The following is an 18,946-nucleotide window of genomic DNA, read 5'->3' on the forward strand; positions in this document are numbered from 1 at the left end:
GACCTCCATCACGTAAACAGGCTCGGCTGCTGAGGTTATGCAGACCAATTATCCTCATTACTCTAGCCAGTAGCCTGCCGATAAACATGAGAGTTTGGTCATCCTAGACTAGTCTCCAGGTGGCCTGCCATCTGACTGCAGTTGTATGAGTAAACCCAGGTGAGCCCAGCCTCTGTCGCTGGACCACAGAATTGTGAGTTAATAAATCATTGTTGTTTTAAGCTACAAAGTTTTGGGGTAGTTTGTTATGTAGCAAAAACTAACCAAGACCCTATTTTTCAGGGTTGTGGTGCTTTCTCAACAAGACTAGACTGGAAAATTTGAATATCAATCCTCCTCCTCCCCCCCACCCCCTGTAGCCCCCCCCCCCACTCCGCTTATGCACTATTACTATTAGCTTCAATAAAGCAGAAGCCATTCAACATGGGAGAGCAGCTAATAGAGATAGCAAATGTGACCAGAAGGGACAGAGTTCAATGCTAGTCTCCCAATAGCGCCTCTCCAGGTCTCATTAACACCAAGAGTGTGAGCAGCAGATCTGACAGTGAGGAAAGAGGAAGAAGAGAGTGGGTGGTGGTGAGTCAAGCTGCTGGTAAATCTTGTACAGAGAAAATGAAAGAACCTACTGTACTGGCATTAGATCACAATATCCTTATTATATTTAAAAAATCCAGTTGAAGTTTCTAGCCCCTGAAGGCTAAAGAATGAAGCCAAGCATATATGTGGACTATGCAGTGTATCATTTTAATGTAGAGAAAACATACCCATTAGATGTGGTAAGCTTGCCTTTGTTTGAGGCCCGTAAGCCTTTCTTAGCATTTTTAGGAAAACACATTGAAAGTAAACATTTGTTACTTTCTAAAATGCTGCTCTGGAATTTTTATGTTTTTGTGCTGAATCTTGACATAGTAATTTAAAACAGCAAGAACCACACAAAATGCAGCTTGTTGTCGCAGAGCTGGGGTAGGACAGGGTGTGTGTTTACCAAGTGCTTGCTCTTTGTGGGGCTTCATCTCATCTAATCTTTGCAACCAACCCTGTGAAGATTCTGCTTTATCTTTATTAAATAGATGAAGAAACTGAGTTTCCAAGAGGTTAAATAACTTGGCCAATGGAGCACAGTAGTTAGTAAGGTTATAAATGATAGACATAGACACCACATCTGAATCCACTGGCCATGCTGCCTCAGCAACAGTAGAGAACTTTAGCATTAGTGATCATAATGATTTTTTATCAAGCCCTTATCATGTAACTTTTCTCATTAGAAAATAATAGCTGGAAATTATTGAGGGTATATATGCCAACAATGATCTTAGCACTTTACACATAATAAATCATTTAATCCTCACAAAACCCTATGAAGTAAGTATATGTATGGTCTCCATTTTCGAGACAATGAAACCAAGGCATGAAGAGGTTAATCTGCCCAAAGTGGCATCGTAAGTGAGGGGTAAAGCAGTTGCTACATTTAGATCCGTCCAAGCCCCAACTCCTTCTGTTAAACCACACATCTTCACTTTAATGTTTCTCCCAAAATAACTGTGATATATTTTGGATTCATTACTGTAACATCTGCTAGAGCACTGGGTGTCCAAAAGGAAGGGTGACTGGTCACCACTTAGAAATTCTCAAAGAAAGCCAGCCCCCTAGAATATATGTTCTGTAAGATTAGCCCCCATTGATCTTGTTCCAAGGATTGAACCCCACCTCAGGGAGCACGGTGCTGGCCTGCATTAGGAGCTCAATTCATTTGTACGGCATGAATCCAGTCCTACTCTACAAGCAGCGGGACAAGGACGTAACACTAGACAGCCCTTTGGGCTCTTTGGTAGACAGAGACTATATTTGTTTCCTGGGACTTCCGTAACAAAGTACCACAGTCTAGGTGGTTTAAAACAACAGAAATTTGGGGCACCTGGGTGGCTTAGCTGGTTAAGTGTCTGATTCACAGCTCAGGTTGTGATCTCAGGGTCATGGTATCAAGCCCTGCGTCAGGCTCCACCCTCAGCACAGAGTTGGCTTGAGAATCTCTCCATGTCCCTCTGTCCCTCCCCCCATTTGTGTTCTCTCTCTCTCTCTCTCTCTATACATATATATATATAAATAAATAGAATCTTAAAAACAAAAATCAAAAAACCCCAGAAATTTATCTTCTCCCAGTTCTGGAGTTTTAGAAATCTTGAAACCAAGTTTTTCCAAGGCCATACGCTCTCTGAAAGCTTTAGGGAAGGAGCTTTTTTTACCTTCTTCTTTGCCTCTTCCACAAACCGAGCAGTGCCGAGCAATGTTGCTGACATTCCTTGGCTTATGGCAGCATAATTCCAATCTCTGCCCTCCTCTTCCCACAGCTGTCTTCCCTCTGTGTATTCCCCTTATAAGCATACCAGTGATATTGGGTTCAGTGCCAAATTCAAATCCAGCATGACCTCATCTTAACTTGCTCACAACTACAAAGACCCTATTTCCAAATAAAGTCATATTCGCAGGTTCCAGGTGGATGTGAATTTGGGGGAGGGGGAACTAGTCAACCCAGCTAGATAGTTTAGGAATTTAAAATATGTTGATGCTTGCAGGGCCAAACATAAGAAGAGGCAGGGCCAAGCACCCCTGGTCCGGGCTGGGAAGGGCCTACCACCCTCAACAAACAACAGCCCCAAACTCCTTTTGGCTTGATTTTTAATTTCAAACACCTGTGAAGGCAAAATACAGTAGACTCCATCAGCTGTGATAGCATACTCTAAATAAATCTCTCCGAGAGCCAATCTGGATGACAGAGAAAGAAAAAAAAAAAAGCAGAAAAACTAAGGTAAGGAAATAGGGGGTTGTAGGGAAATGCCACTGGCCAAGGAGAAGAGGGGCAGAGCTGAAAGATGCAGAAAGTCTGGGGGGATCCATGCAAGGATCAAAGAGACAAGAACCTTAGAACAAAAAGCAGCTGGAAGAAGAGAGCTTTCTGTCAGTCATTGGCAGAGACATTTGATTATAGGCACCAAGACTCGTCACCCTCCAGGAGATGGTGTAGAGACAAAACGTCTGAAATGTTACAGAAGGAGCACGGAAGCCATTTGGAATGAGTGCAGCAGAGTTAAGGGCTTAAGGCAGGATGATAGGAGTCTTTGAAAAAAGTCCTGAGTTTCCTTAGGCAAGATGCTACGGGTTTTCCTATTTCTTTCCACTCTAATGCCAGGCACCCCTTGGAGGGTCTGCATCACTAGCAGGTCACTGTGCTTGAGAAGTCAAAAAGGAATGTGAAATAATCCTGCTTGGGAGCTCTGCCAGCCAGGGTGAAGAGTCTACACCTAGTAAGCTTAGCTGGGCCAGTGCTGTGGCTCCTGGGGCACTGGGAGAGGAGAGGGGGCATGACTGGCCCTGAGGGGAGGCTGGGAGGGGCAACTTCTCTTGGTGGGGGGGCGGTGATGACTGAAAGAACTAGGGTGAGGAGTTGGACTAGCTGTGGAGCCTTGGGTAGGTTACTTACCCTGAGTTTCCACTGAAAAAAATAAGTGAAAATATTCACGCACCACCACCATTCCAGGCACATAGTGTAAGCTCGAGAATTGTCATTCTCTTCTGGTTTCCTTGATTGTTGAATTCATTTTTCAGATAAACCTCTTCTGCGATAGAAGTTTCTTGAGCTGAGTTCAGAAATGTTCATCTTAATCATAACTTCGTTTGCTTTGTAAGAACCCCCGATTCAGCTGGGGCCCAACGTTTCATTACGATTTTAATTTCAGGATCTAAATTGGGTACTTGGCCAAGGTGGAGTGAAGTATGCCTATACACCTGTGTGAGCAGAGGGCCGCGAGGGGTTACATTGTGATAAACGAATAGCTTTCCATTAGCTTCCCAGTTCAATTCTGCTCTGTTGTGTATTGTGGGATTTATTTTAAATGCTCCGTTTTAAAGGAAAGTTTCTCTTTTGCATCTGGATATTTTTGTACAGGGGAATGGGGTGGGGCTGTGGGCGCAGACTGTGAGGCAGTCCCCCAGGTAAGTCTGGTGATACTGTTAATGAAGAGTTTAAAAAAATGCTAATTAAGCTCTTTATTTAACCACTTCAAACTCTCCTCAGGATGGTTACAGTAGCAATGATTAAAAGTTGCAAAGGTATTGTAAACTTCTCTGGGGGGTATTTTTTTCAATAATGCAAATGATCTCTCCAGCTCTTGTAACATCATTTAAAAATGAATTTTGATTACTTCTGAGCTTGTAAAAAACTGGGATCATAAATGTGCTCATTTCCCACAATGAAGGGGGACAGGGAAAGAGAAGAGCAAAAGAAGACACCACATTTCTAAGTAAGCAGTCACAAAAGACCTTTAAATAACTCAACTTCCTACCATATTTTATTATCGTCTCTCAGTTTTACAGCATTATCTACCATAGAAATGCAGGGAGATTTGTAAAACACTATAGCATTTAAGTCATTACATTTTATAGCTAATTTCTAATGTGGATTTGATTTTTTATGAGCAGAAAAAGAATCTAATTTGCATTAGTGACAGTAACTAGAGAAATTTAACACCTGGCCCTGGTTGTACCAGAAATTGAATATTAGGTACTTGGGTGCTAAAAACCCATTCAGATCTTCAAGGGGGATTTTTCATTTATTTATGTGCTGCTCTCATGTTTATCATTATAAAACTGTTCATATTATGATGGAAAAAAAAATCTCACTGCCTACGAAAATTCTGGATATACATTTTTCATCCTCTGTAGGAGAAACAGAATTATTTCCCCATTAGCAAGAACACACCCTGAAAGAAAGCACCACCATTCCACTCGTCTAAAAAATACCACAGCAGCCTGTGTGAGAAGCGCTTTGATTCCTGCTGGCCTTTCCCATCTCTCTCCACCTCACCTCCTCCCCCGCTGCTCCCCCCAGCTCTGCTCCCCCAAGCCCCCCTCTATTTTTCTCTTCCTCACTTCTCCTCCCAAGCCCCCTCCATGTTGCTGTTTCCCAAGGAGAAGCTTGGGTGCAGTGTATCCAGGCAAAATTAAACCTCTGCTAAGAAGATCACATTGTTGTTACACAAGCAATCCATATGTTTATAAAGTGTAGAAAATTAGGAACTGCAAAAGAGGCGAAGCTGGTGTTAAATGATATGGGAAGTGACACTTTACATAGCCAGTTACAATTAACACATTGATGGCATTTTGCTGGCTCCTTGCAGTGATAATGCTGTTGTCAAATGTGTTTAGTGCACCAAATCTCCCGGAGCCTTCAGCCAGGCAGCAAGCTTTTGACAGATTGAAGGTTCGGAGATAGGCTATCATGACAGATGGAAACTGGCACCAATGTTCAGCTTTCGCCGATCACAGGGGACCTGCCCCCCTTATTCTGCAGGGCTCGGCTCTGCAACCTTCCCCCTTCTGAAGAAAGCAGGGGATGGCATTGTTAAATAGTGCATCTGTGTGAGTTAGACTCCTCTGATGAAAGCATAAGGCAGACGCGCCGTGAAGCAAAAGACAGCCTCCGCTCTAACTGCATTTTAGATAGACTAGAGGAAGACCCCAGGGAGCTGGGAGAAAACTTTGGTAAATTTCAGACAAAAATGGAAAAAAGACCACCTATTAATTTCTTCTCCTCAAAGAACATAAAAATAGACCTCTGATGATAAAATCCCAATTAATGACTGTCATAAATAGTTCCCCAAGCTAGCAATCTTTATGGAGTTGGGTGGATGTGCTTTTCTCCTCTTACGATCATTTTCTTGTTATTACTCAATTAATTCCCAAACAGTCCAAGGAAATCTGCGAGGAGGTGCCCAGGGGCAGTTGTGAATAGTCAACTCGACGGAAACTAATTCAATTACTCCAAGACACTCTTCTTGAGACTGGGCTGGTTTCTTGAATGTAGGTTTTAAAATCCAGGGTAGGGGTGGACAGAGCTTTACACAGCTGGGCATAAACGGGCAGATAATATAGTTAATTAACCTTTCACCCTCTCCCACCAACCCCCTTTTAAGGAAAAGCATTCGTCATCTTATTTCAAACGCCCATCTACTTTAAAGGCTTTCACTCAGCTCTTTCTTCCTCTCGCTGACAAATTCCTCTTTAATTTTCTTAAACTGGCTGAAGAGCCCTCTTTCTTTCAGTCTTAATCTTCAATTCTGCTCCTGCCCATACAGGTTGGGAGCAGCAAGAACTGCAGCCCATTTGAGGTATGATAATCAGCTGATTAGCTAGTGGAATCGTTTTCCCTGAGGCTCTTTTGTGTGAAAAATCCTCACACTCAATTGACGTGCGGACATCATAAAGCTGATAAAATGCAATTGTAATGAACAAGAGGGAGCGGCATCTGCAGCCGTCTAAATGAAGGACCCTTCCCTCTTGCCATGCTAATTCAGAAAATCTGCTCTTAACGTGTACTCCCCGTGGATTCCAAATCGAGGCACATCTCCATGAATGCATATTCAAGAAGTGAATTAGCCTCTGTGGCAAGTGAGTGCCTAGCCTGGCCAGACTGATTCTAATTTCAAGACAGATTATACTGTATCAACTGTGGTAATGATCTGACAGTTCATTTGTGACGAGAGTCCTACAGTCAGGTTTCCTGCGTGGACAGACACAGGTGCATGGAGAGCGCCAGCAAAATCTCTCAGACCAGACTAAAGGTTGCTTTACTGTCAGATTATTTCAGCAAAATAGCCCGATGAAGGAGAAAAGAGGTAATGCCTTAAAAAAACAAAACAAAACAAAAAACCCAAAAAACAAAAACCCCACTCAACTGCCCTCATATTTAAACCCTGGTTGTAATGGTGGCCAATGGATGTTCCCTGCCCTATTATAGGGTCATGTCATTAAATTAGGAAGACAGAGGTGAGATTTCCCACCCACACCCCTTTTCAGAAAACTACATTACTTGCTAAGAAATTTCCAAGCGAATGAAACTTGGCATACAAGATTTTTTTCCCCCTAAATTGAATTTCACATGAATCAGTTTGTAGGAAGAAAAAGTCTGCAGTATTAGGGAGAGAAGCTGTTCATTTCCACTGCCAGCTTTGTGACAGTTGCTAATATAATATGACAGGTTTGTTCATCACGATCTTGGCTCACCTTTGGGTTTTCTGTACTATTCTTTCTATTAATACATGTTAATTAATGATGGTAAGGAGTCCCTGCCTTTGTATCGAAAAGCTCAAAGCACTTTTCAGACATTGATTTATCTTTGAGAGTTAGAAAGAGGGCAGGCATTAGCATGTTCTTTTTATGGAGGTGGGAAGGGAAGGGTGGTGATGAAGTGACTCGTGCAAGGTCACACTGCAAGCCAGTCCCAGAGCTCTGCCTTGAACTCCTTCTCACCCCTCTCCACAGCTTCAGACACAGAAAATACTCCAGGGAAAGGTGTTGCTAATCCAACACTAAGGAGACTCCTTCATAAGCATTGCTAATAAACACAGCACATGCCTTAAAAGCAAACGAACAAGACAAGCTTAATAAGGACTGTTGTTACTACCGGGCAAGCTACCCAGCATCTGCACGGTTCACACAGAGGTCCTTGTCAAGGAGCCACATTTCCGAGATTACAAGAGCCACTCCTCGGTCTCTTTACGTTTCTCTTCAGCACTCACAGTGACTTTGATCTATAGGCTTTCAATTCGGTCTAACTTAGTAAGAGTGCGGCGTGCGCCTGTAGACACGACCATAGGTTATTTTGCTTTCTCCAGTAGGTTTGGAGGCACAATTTGGGGAGGTTGCTAAGAGCTGTCATTGTTTAGCCTGGTGCTCTGGTGATCGGGAGTTAACCAGCAGATCACCAGCTGTCCGCTGCGGGAAAGCAGTACAGAAGGCGCTTCAGGGAGCTAAGAGGAATGAGACAAGTTTGTGCCCAAAGGCGAAAGTGCCTAACACTAACAAGCAGGAAAGACTGAGAGGCATGTAAGCAAACAAACCAAACAGAAAGCATGAACCTCATTCCAATGGTGCCAAGACACATAGGCAGACCCCAATTCACCAACTGGCTGTTTTCCAAAATCTGCTTGTACATCGGTGGTTTCAAACTCACGATGCGTTTTCCCACCGGAAACGGACTTCTGGAAACGGACTTCTGACGGGTGGGGTTAGGCTCTCAGGCCAGCTGCCTAGGCCATATTTAACCTGTAACATAGCTCACTGCACTATTAATAGTACACGTACAAGTGCAGCTGAGAAAGGACATCGCACTGAAGGCCGCATTTGGGCTCTGAGATCAGGGGTTTGTGTCCAACTATCTGCTATTTACTGTCCGGGGACCCTGCACAGGCTACTTCACCTCTCTAAGCCTCAATCTTCTTCTCTGTGAAAGGGGTTAATAATAGGACGTACTTCACAAAGTCGTGTTAGAGGGACTACATGAGATAAGACACAGAGTAGAATACCTGACCTGATCTATAGTAAGTGCTCAATAAATGCCAGGTCAGACGAATGGGATCGTTTCCATATTTTATTCTTGAGCTTCTGTTCCTCAAATTCATTGCTAACATTCCTCATGCCTCATCCCAAAGCTATGAAGAGAGCTGTCTGTGTGCATTTCGTTGTTCAAGGAGGGCCCTTCCTCATTTATTTAAGAGAAGGTATTATAGCCTAAGGGTGAAGAGTCAGATTCTGAAGCCAGGATGGGTTCAGGCTCTGCCCCTGCTACTTGCTCAGCTGAGTGATCTTGGGAATGTTACACAAACTCTCCGTTCCTCATCTGTAAAATGGGGATATTATTAGTCCATCGCTCATAGGGCTGACGTAAGGATTAAGCAACTTATCCTATGCAAAGTGCCACGCTTGTAAGCGCAATAGAGTGTAGCTATAATAAGGGTACCATGGCCCGTCACTGGCAGTGACAAATGATCAGGAAACCATGGCCCGGTTGGAGATTAATGACTGTCTTCAGGTGACTGTTAGTTAGTAATGATTTGGGACTCCGGGTTGCTCCTCTAATCCCTAGTCTCGTGCTCTCTCTAGAACACACTTTTCCCTCTACCACACACCTAGGGGGCACCCCGGAGTGTGAGCTACCATGTAGTGAGGACCCGGTGTGTGTCCAGCACTGGCTGATTCCTGTAGAGATCCCCCCTTAGACAAGAGCAGTTACGCTCTAGACTCTAGAGCAAGAGTTGGCAAACTCTGGCCACGGGCCCAATCCGACTGCTACTTGTTTCTGTATGGCCTGTGAGCCAAGGCTGGGTTTCGTATTTTTAAATGGTTGAAAACAATCCAAAAGAAGAAGAATATTTCATGACACATGAAAATGAAATGAAAGTCGGGTCAGTCTCTGAAATGAAGTTTTATTGTAACAGAGTCATACATATCGTCTGTTGGTACGTGTGTGCCACAGCAGCGGAGATGACTGATTGTAACAAACCCCACGTGGCCCACAGAGCCGAAATTGTCTACTCTTGGCCCTTTAGGAAAAGTTTGCCGCCCCCCCGGTCTAAACCCAAGATGCATTCTGCCTGGCTATTGCTGTGAGGGGTGAGGAGGTTCAGTGAACTAACTTAAGGTATAAACACCAGGCCTCACCCTGGCTGCGATGAGACTGTAATTGCCTCCCACCAGCTGTGTAAGGTTTTAACATGATGTTCTGCAGTGTATTGGAGGCAGAGCTGTGTAGTGGTTGAACCCACAGACTCAGGAGCCCGGCTGCCTGGATCCAATCCCAGTTCCATGACTTGCCAGTTATATGACCTTAGTCAAGTTACTTAATTTTTCCTGCGTCACTGCTTCCTTATCTATGCAATGGGATTAAGGATTACATGAGCTTTTACACGGAAAGCAAGCTGAAGAGTGCTTTGCACGTTGCCAGCACTGTGCTAGTATTAACCATTGTTATTTTTGAAATCTCACGTCTCTTTGGAGGACAAGAAAAGGATGCCTTCCTCAGAACAGTGGGCAATGTGTCTGCTCAAGCTCCTGTCTTCACTGTCTCTCTGGACCAGCACCCACTCATGCCTCAGGCCAGTGCAAATGTCTGCATCTTTCCTGCTAAACTTTCCTTGAGCTGTTTGCCTCTTCCTGTTTCCATAAAATATTGTGCATCCCTCCTCTCAGGCCTATATTGAATACAAAAATGTGTATACATTTTTGCTCATATTAGATGGTGAGCTCCTAGAAGGGACAATTTCTCATCTTTGTCTCCACAGTGCCCAGTAGGTGGAATATGTGATATGTAGTACTATCAGTAAATATCTGGCAAAGTAGAGAATGAATAATAGGCCAGAAAACTGCAGGGTTGAGAAGTCTATAAGTTTTTCTTTGTTTTTTGTTTGTTCGTTTGTTTAATGTGTGAAAGCCTTCTAAGTGTGCCAATTACTTTATCCCTTCAAGGTACAAGCTTGTGAAGCAAATAGAAATTTTGCGCCTTGGGGCACCTGGGTGGCTCAGTTGGTTGAGCATCCTGACTCTTGATTTCGGCTCTGGTATGATCTCAGGGTCCTGGAATCAAGTCCCGTGTTGGGCTCTGTGCCGGGTATGGAGCCTGCTTAAGAGTCTCTATCTCCCTCTCTTGCTGCCCTCCCCTCCCCACTCATGTGCTCTCTCTAAAAAAAGAAAAGAAAAAGAAATTTCGAGGCTTAAAATAAGAGGCACATGGAGACTTCTGCTCACTAAATTTAGAAATAACAGAAATTTTTGGTCTTGGAGAAGCTTTGTATGAGTAGGCCAAGATACCCTCAGTGACTATCTGATCTTTGGCAGGGCACTCACTGACTTTGGACTTTCATGTATCACTGAAAAACAAGGAAAATGCACAATAGATCATCACTAAGGCCTCTTCCATTCCCTAAACCATGATTTCTGCCTCTACTAGAAAATGTACCAAATTTTGCTCACCTGTGAGTAGGTTTCTAGCTAATGCTGGTAGGCAAGCTACTTAAGTTTACTAAACCTGAGTTTGGGAAATTAAGAGTAATGTGATCACTGAATAGACACGTAAGGATGCAAGGCAAGACACGAACACATACAGGAGGCTGGGGCTGCGCCACGACAGGCCGAGGGCGTGCTGAGGAATCTGGACTTGCCGTAGAGTGCATAAGACGAGGCTGTGGCGGGTGGTAAGAAGTTAGGAGATGTGAGCAGCTTTGCATTTCAGAGTAAGAGCTCTGGCCGCAGTGTGGAAACTGGGTTGGAGGGGAGAAGGCGAGCCAACATACAACAGTGTCAGAGGAGATATGGGCTAAGAGGGGTGTTGAAGGGGCTGGATTTTATATTCGGGAATTTAGTTAAAGGTGTGCACCTGCATAGATGAAATTTACACGATAGGCAGCAAGAGAAAGAATACTTATGGTCAACTTTTATTTCTTCTGATATATTCTGAATTAAGAAAAAATCCTGGACTTACATATTTGTGGACTCACATTGGAGCCAGTATAAGGTAGTGGCCAAAAGCTTAGACTCCACATTTGGCTCTCAATTCTTACTTAGCTCTGAGACCTTGGGTAGCTCATTTTACTTCTTTAAGCCTTAATTTCCTTGGCTGTACCTTCCAAGGTCATGGTGAGGATTAATGGCATGACGCATGTTAATGTGCATATCCTGGGGCTTGTTAAGCAGCAAGTAGTAGACTAATGTTGACTATTATCACTAGAGAGCTTTGGTGCTTTGGGTGGCCTCCAGCTGCAATCTCCTCAAACCTTCCAACTATGTTTCCATTCTAGAGATGCATTTAGAAGACTCGGGCTTAGGCTGTTTTGCCAGAACTGGGTTTTTCAAAAACTAGATGACTAAAATAAAAGTTAAAAGCCACTATTATAATAAGAGTTTAATCCTTAGAATCTCAGAAACAATTAAATGAAGCTATTTGGTTAAGTTAAATGCAGTTCTTTGAAATGAGCTTAAATGCACGGCTCACTACTCAAAGGTTCCAGAGAACTCCACTCGCCTGCTTGGGAAGCCACAAACAAGGTCAGTATTGATAGCTCACGCTTCAGTGAGTGTATCAATTTAAAGCTTCATCAGTGATTCTCACTCATCTGCAGCCCTGCATGGCTGTTGTCTTGTAAGAACGGGGTGACTTACGAACCTATTAAGTAACTTCTTCACTTGTGCTCTAATGAGCCTATTGTTTCCCTGGAAGAACACAAACACCTGAGAACAAGCCACAACTAAGAGGGTGCAGATTTCCGAGGGGCCTTACCTAGAGGCGGTTTGTGTTTGGGTTCTCTGTGCTTCCCAATTGCTTTGCTAGCCCAGTCCGGTCTGTGTTTGATAACAAGTCCTGAGTAGGGCCGTCAGGGTCCCCCTGTCCACTTCAAAGGGCTCGGATCACAGCTGACTCATCTACCCCGTAGGGCACAAGTGTGGAATTTGCATAGGAGACATTTGCTTATCTCCTGCCCAGGCCCTGCCACTGGCAAGTGCGTCTGTAGGGAAGGCGGCCCCCCTCCCCTTCCCAGGTCCATGCTGCTTATGCAGGGGATGGACATACTGCTGTGGAGGGAGTGCAGAGCCCAGCCACAAGGAGGGCATCCTGGGGAAGTCCACCAAGAAGTTCTCCTTGCGGCCCAAGTCTGGCAGGCTCTGGCCCTGTTTCTCTGCTACCATAATTCAAACTGAGTGTCCCCAGGTCCTCTATACACAGTATCACTGGTGAGAGATGAAAGATTGAGATCAGTCCCTTATGGTTTGGGCCCAACACTCTCCATGGAGAGATAGTGGGGGAAAAAATGCATATATATATATATATATATATATATGCTTGGCACTCTTTGTTTAGAGAACAAACTTGGTAAGGTTTATGGGCAGGGATTGGAAGATGACAGAAACAGGCAAACAGTTTTATGTCAGAGATGAAGAGGAATCTGGGGGTGGAAAAGGGCAAAGAGGAGAGCATATAGGAAGGGGGAGAGAGAGCCAGACCCCAGGGGAGGACTCAGAAAGAGGGTCATCAAGAAGTCTTCTGTGGAAGAGTGACCAGAGGATTTTTAAGAACATCTAATGCTCAACTTTAAGTGTTTTGCCTAGCTCATCTCTCCAAAGTTTCAGAAGTTACTTGCCTGAGTCCAATCATCAAGGCAGTGGGCTGGAGTCCCCAGAGTCTGGAGGAGCGGAGAATGAGCAGAGGGAAGAGAAGAGCCCACTAGGCAAGAAGTGAGTAAAATCCAGAGAAGTCAAAAGTGGCCTTGGAGACATAAGCCCCTGGCAATTTCCTGACATTGTGGGAAGCACCTAGAATTTCCCCAGGATGTGGGATAGAAAGCTAGAGGGAATTTCATTCACATTTTAAGTACAGAGCAGCTGAGACCTGCTTCCACATACTCCAGTAAATGGCATCCATCTGTCACTAATGGCTTCCAACCCACTGATTCTCTGTGTTGGTTTTCATATATCTGGTCTTCAATAAGTTTTCTTTGTGAAGATCGACCCATGCTTGGGCCTTGAAAAATAAACTAGATCAAACCGAATGCTGGGAAAGTAGGAATTATAATAATCAGGGCTTCTTAAGCTTTATTGGAACTCGTTTCCTGCTTTGTATCTTCCATATGGCCATTGCAGGGATGGGAATGGCCACCGCCGCTCAGGGGTAATGAGACCCCTGTTACCGGAGGGCTGAAGCAGAGGCTGAGGGACCAGTAGAGGCAGAGCTGTGCAGAGGATTCATGTGTCGGGTAGAAGCTGGACAGATAGGTTTTCGGACACTTGAAGCATTGAGCTTCCACTACCTAGGGGAGGACTTAAAACTTCCAGAGAAGTTAAAAATATCCCAGATGTCTGTGGCTGTTTCTAAAGAATGTATATTTAGCCCTTTCTCCAGCTCTAGGTTAATCTGTTCCAGCTTATGCTAATTATGTTCTCATTATTTGGAGGAAGGAAAGGAGACTTGGAACCTCTCCAAGGGGTGGGGGCGGCAAGCCACTCATGCTGTGTGCTGGCAAAAGCGAGCCTTTGGCATGCTGGGGGACCCTCTGAGTACCCACAGGACTGTGGAGCTGCAAAGGACCTTGTGGTCCGTGCTTGGATCTCCTGGTAATGTGGGGTGCTCTGAAGCCACCCCACACCTGTTTGATTTAGGTCTAGATTGGGGTGGTTGGGGCTGAACCATAATCACTGAACTCCGTAGGGTTTCTTCTGTGGGTCTAAGGAACCCTAGGGCCTGAGGAGCTAGGATGTATGGGATAAGAGGGTGTACCATCCTTAGTAGGAGCACGGCCAGGGTTTCTCTTGATAATCTACGATTCTCTCCCTCTTGTTGAACAGTCATTGCAGATAGAGATGAGGTAGGGAATCACAGTTTGCCTACATCGCAACTCAGATGTGCAGGGAAAATGCACTTTTAAAATTTGGCTTGTCAACTGATTTCTTTTCTCCATGAACCCCAGCTCAGAGTATCAGGGAAAAAAATATTTTTCAGCTCACTCCAGTTAAAAGCTTAGTCTGATACAATAATTTGCAAATAAATTGTTCTGTTTCTCTCCCTCATGGGGCTTCTAGATGAGTGTATGTGACTGCAGGGCAGGGAGGAAGACAGGAACTCGGTTTCACAAGGCAGCCAGCTCGGCTCGGACACAGCAGCAACCGTTCCCACCCAGCCGTGCGCATCTTGCTGGCATTCATGGGTACAGCCCTGGAGGGGGCAGCCTATGGCGCGGTCATGCTCCTGGTCACCCTCCTGGTTCGGCTATGGGGGCACCCGGCCTACTGACTCAGCCCCTCCTGGGTCTGGGTTGCTTCAGGACTCTGCAGCTTGGCACCACATCTTGGGCAGGCCCAGGCTGGGGGGCCGGATTTAGTCAATAAAATACAGGGCATCTACTTAAACTGGAATTTCAGATAAACAAGGACTAATTTTTGTTCAGCATGAAGACCATCCCAAATATTATATGTAATATTATTTGTTGTTTATCTGATATTCAAATGTAACTGGACATCCTGTATTTTATCCAGCAACCCTCCTCCCAGGTCTTCGGACATTTCGGACAAGGATGCTAATCCTTGGCCACAGGGACTGTGGCTCCTGATGACAGAGTCCTTTTGGCCAACTCAGCAGTTGCTTAAGGAAACTTCTGTGTCTTTCGTAAGCACAGGCTAACATCTAGCTACCTTTTGTGCCCAAGGAGTCAGAGATTCACTGGGGGAGCTGAATGCAGGCCCTTTCTGGCTACACAACTCTGCTAGGCTGCCATTTCTCTCCTGAGGTGGCCGACCTGCAGGGTGTGTCAGGCAGGAGCCTCTTCGGCCCCTGGTGTGACCTCCCTCCCCATCTATTTCTCATCCTCTTCACTAAATTCCCCAGGCAAGAAGTGAGTTTCTCTTTTACTTCCCCTATGTCATATCCTTCCACAGAATAGCATACATGCCTCTTGCCTGGCTGCCACAGTTGAGAGAATATTTTCTTTGTGCTAAAGGAGGGCTCAGCGACCTTCATTCCACACTCTTGGTTCTGGTTATGTGAAAGGCAGAACTAGAGGAATGTAGAAGGTACTCAAGGTAAAAAGCTGGCTTGCATGGTTTTTCTTTTGCTACAAGTTTCTATATTGAATGTTTAATTATTTTTTTTTTCTTTTTCCTCGCATTCCTTCTGTCTCAATCCTGTTCTCCCCCCTGGGTTGAAGGATATCACCACCTGATTGCAGAGAAGATCATAAGCTCAGGGAAGCTACAGAAAAGATCACATTGATAATTTTTCACAATGTCTCCTCACTGTATTTACTTCATGAGGTACTGGCCAACATAGATGCTTCTATTTTGAGCCGGGCCAACTTCTCCCACTACTGAAAGGCTTCTTGTGATATGAACTTCCATTATGAGAGAAGTTGACTGTTTCCTGACACCTTCAGGAGATAATTTCCGGGCAATAAAATTTTTAAGTTTTTTATTGAATTATGACATTTCTCAAAGACACAGAAAGGTAAATGAAATAAAATCGTAGCATGCAGGCACCTGACATCTAGATAGGATTCTTGAGATAGGATCTTATAAACTTCAGGTTTATAAAGATAGCAATCAATTTTAAAAGATATGAAAAAATTATTTGCAGCCTTTTGTTCTCTGTCAAAATATCTTCTCTATATTTTTCTAGTGTTTCAGGCTGCAGGTTGTGCCTCTCTGAAGTAAATAATCTAGCTACCAGGATAAAATTACATTATTTGATAAGACACAATTGGTACATGTAAAGAAGGGAAATTGTGTATACAGGATGAATTCCATTTTTGACTTCCTGAAATGCCATTTGTATGTTGAGCATTGGGGAGAAGAATATGGAATTCTGTTAGTTTGAAAATAAAATCATTGCCTACTCCAGGTCATTGGGGTCTCTGCTGGCCTCCTTGTCTTCTTCTCTGCCTAAGCGGACCCATTGCTCCAGTATGGGTTATCACAAGAAGTGAACTTTGTAAGACTGTTCACATAACCGATAATTTCCGCATTCTCAAGTGCGTGCTTTTAAACTTCCCGTGTTTCACACGTTTTCTTCTTTAGTTCATAAAATATTTCAAGGAGAAGGTAAATGGGAGGGCGATCCCATGCAATCTCCTCCTGGAGTTTCGGAAAGAGGTGGCGTGATCTGTTCTCTGGCCAGTAGGGGGCAGAGCTGTGTCCAGACGGGCAATCTATGCTCTTCCATCACCTGCTGCACCTCACCCCCCCCCCCTTTGCTGATTAACAAAAACAACCCGCCATACATTCTGGTATCAAGAATGTCGTAAAGTTTAAATTGGCCTATCTTGTAATTAACTACATTTTAAGGGCTTGGAGGTGGGCTAAGCACCCCACTTCAGCATATTAACCGTTTCACAAGGAGGAAGGGGAATTTAAACAGAAGACAAAAAGGGAAAACATGTTCTTTATTTGGTGGCAATGAAATCTGTTGCAATGTTATTGGATTATAATGGCCCAATTTTTATCTAGAATCTGTGCCTCTGGAAACACAACCCTTAAAAATGAATAAAAATTATTTTCATGGACTTCTTCAGTTAACCTCAATAATGGTATAGAAAAGTTATCTATTTGTGGCTCTTTTATATGCATTGGTTTTTTTTGTTTGTTTTGTTTACATAGTCTTTTCTGAGAAATACTTTCTGTATCACCGTTTGTTTTGGTAGAAAAAGATCCAAACTCTTTACGTTCAGATTTAAAACTCTCCATTATCTGATTATATTTCCAAGGACATGGATTTTTTTTTTTCCTCCTCCTTCTAAATTGGACCACCTAACACAGCCTCACTGCTGTTGATTTGGGCTTTTATGATTTACGGATTTTCCAAACTTGATTCCTATTTCTAAAAGCAGCTCAAATTCTTCTTGCTTCATGAAGCTTTTCCCTAGCTCAATTTCTATGCCTACCCTGTGCAAAATGAATCTTTACATCCTTAGTGTTCCCATAGTATGTTATTTATACTTCTAATATACTAAATAAATAACCGGCTTGTGGAAAAGTTGCCACTTTGTCAACTGCATTTTACTTAATTATTTCACCTAATTATAGCTCATGTAACATTCTGCATTATTACTTGGCTCAGCATTTAGCTCTTTCACTGGAATGTAAGAACCTTAACAGTGAACTTTAATGTCCTATTTGGTTTTGTGTAATCCACTGTATTATGTTTTGCACATGGTAAGTGTCTCAAATGATATTTATTGGCACTGAATTGATAGTGCAGTCCATGCTGACCAGAAGGGATTGAATTCCTAAATGTCAATAGATTGTTACTTGTCCTCAGATGAAGGCTCTGGTCATGACCCAGCAGGCACTGCTCGCCTCAAATTCCACCTCCGACTTTGAAGTCTGGCAGCCACCTCGGAGCATTAATAGGCAAAGCTGTGACTTGCTGGGTAATAACACACTGCCTTGGAATAATCATTTTCAAATGAATCAACAACAGCAGCTATTTGCCTGATCTAATTAGCATCACCTTTTTTTGAGCAAGCGGAAAAAGGTTGGCATATTCTGTATGATGCAACACGCAGCAAATTATATAGACAAGGCAACATCACAGGGTCAGGCACTCACCTCCGTGGCTGAAGGCTTCCTGGCAGTCTCCCCCCCTTCCCCCCTTCCTACACTAGCTCAATAAATGGCTTACATCATTTCAAAGATGAAAACCAGAAGGAAATCCTTAATTTGAAATTAAGTCTCAAGATGGTTTCTGCATTTAAGGAGACTCGCTTCACAGGGGCATTGCAAGAACAAAGGTGACATTCTCTTCACATTCAAGAATATTCGGGAAGCAATTTAACCTGAATAAGAAGTTAACTCTGCTTATTTACCTAGTAGGAATGTCAAGCAGAACAGTGTTACCCTCTTGTCCATCCTAAGAGTTAAGGGGCAAGGCTTTTGTTTCTAAAGCCTAGGCCCTGGATATTGGCGGGGCAGGGGCTTGAAGGGAAGACAGACAGAAGGGATGGCTCTATCTTTATGCAGAATAAGAACCTGAAGGAGGATGTGTGTACAGGGAGCACAGTCTGCTAATGGCGGAACCTAGTGCTCCCTGTCACTTGGAAGGCATGGTGGTACCTTGGATTGAGGCAAGCCCACCAAGGCTTTGGGGAGGGAACTCTAAGGCAGTGATGTGCTAGAGCCAGCTTGTCAAAGCACATCTCTTCCCAGATGTCATCATGGTAGACTGACAACTGGTCTTTCCCCATGTCTTCAGGACCGTGTAAGCCCCCCAGACTCCTGTGAGACCTAAGATGAGGAAGGGCCCTCTACGCCATCTGCACTGAATGCTCTATCCACCCTGGTGAGGTTGAAGCCAGATAGAATTTGGTTTCAAAATATAAAAGGTGGGCTTTAGAGCCAGACTTCTCGCATTCATTACTCCGGGCCTGCCATTTGCTAGGTGTGCCTTGCTAGGTGGGCAAGTGCCTCCGTTGCCTCATCTTTAACACAGGAGAAGCGTGTCATCTCTAAGGTTGCTGCAAGGTACGAGGAGTTAACACACGTGAAGCCTTTAGAGCAGGGCTTGGCATAGATTAGCCACCATCGAAGTGTTCCTTCTCATTGCCGCTGCCCTGGGCTGTGCTGGAGCATATTCACCCAT

The sequence above is a fragment of the Ursus arctos genome, unplaced genomic scaffold (genome assembly GCF_023065955.2).
Source record: "Ursus arctos isolate Adak ecotype North America unplaced genomic scaffold, UrsArc2.0 scaffold_1, whole genome shotgun sequence".
In the NCBI taxonomy this organism is placed as follows: Eukaryota; Metazoa; Chordata; class Mammalia; order Carnivora; family Ursidae; genus Ursus; species Ursus arctos.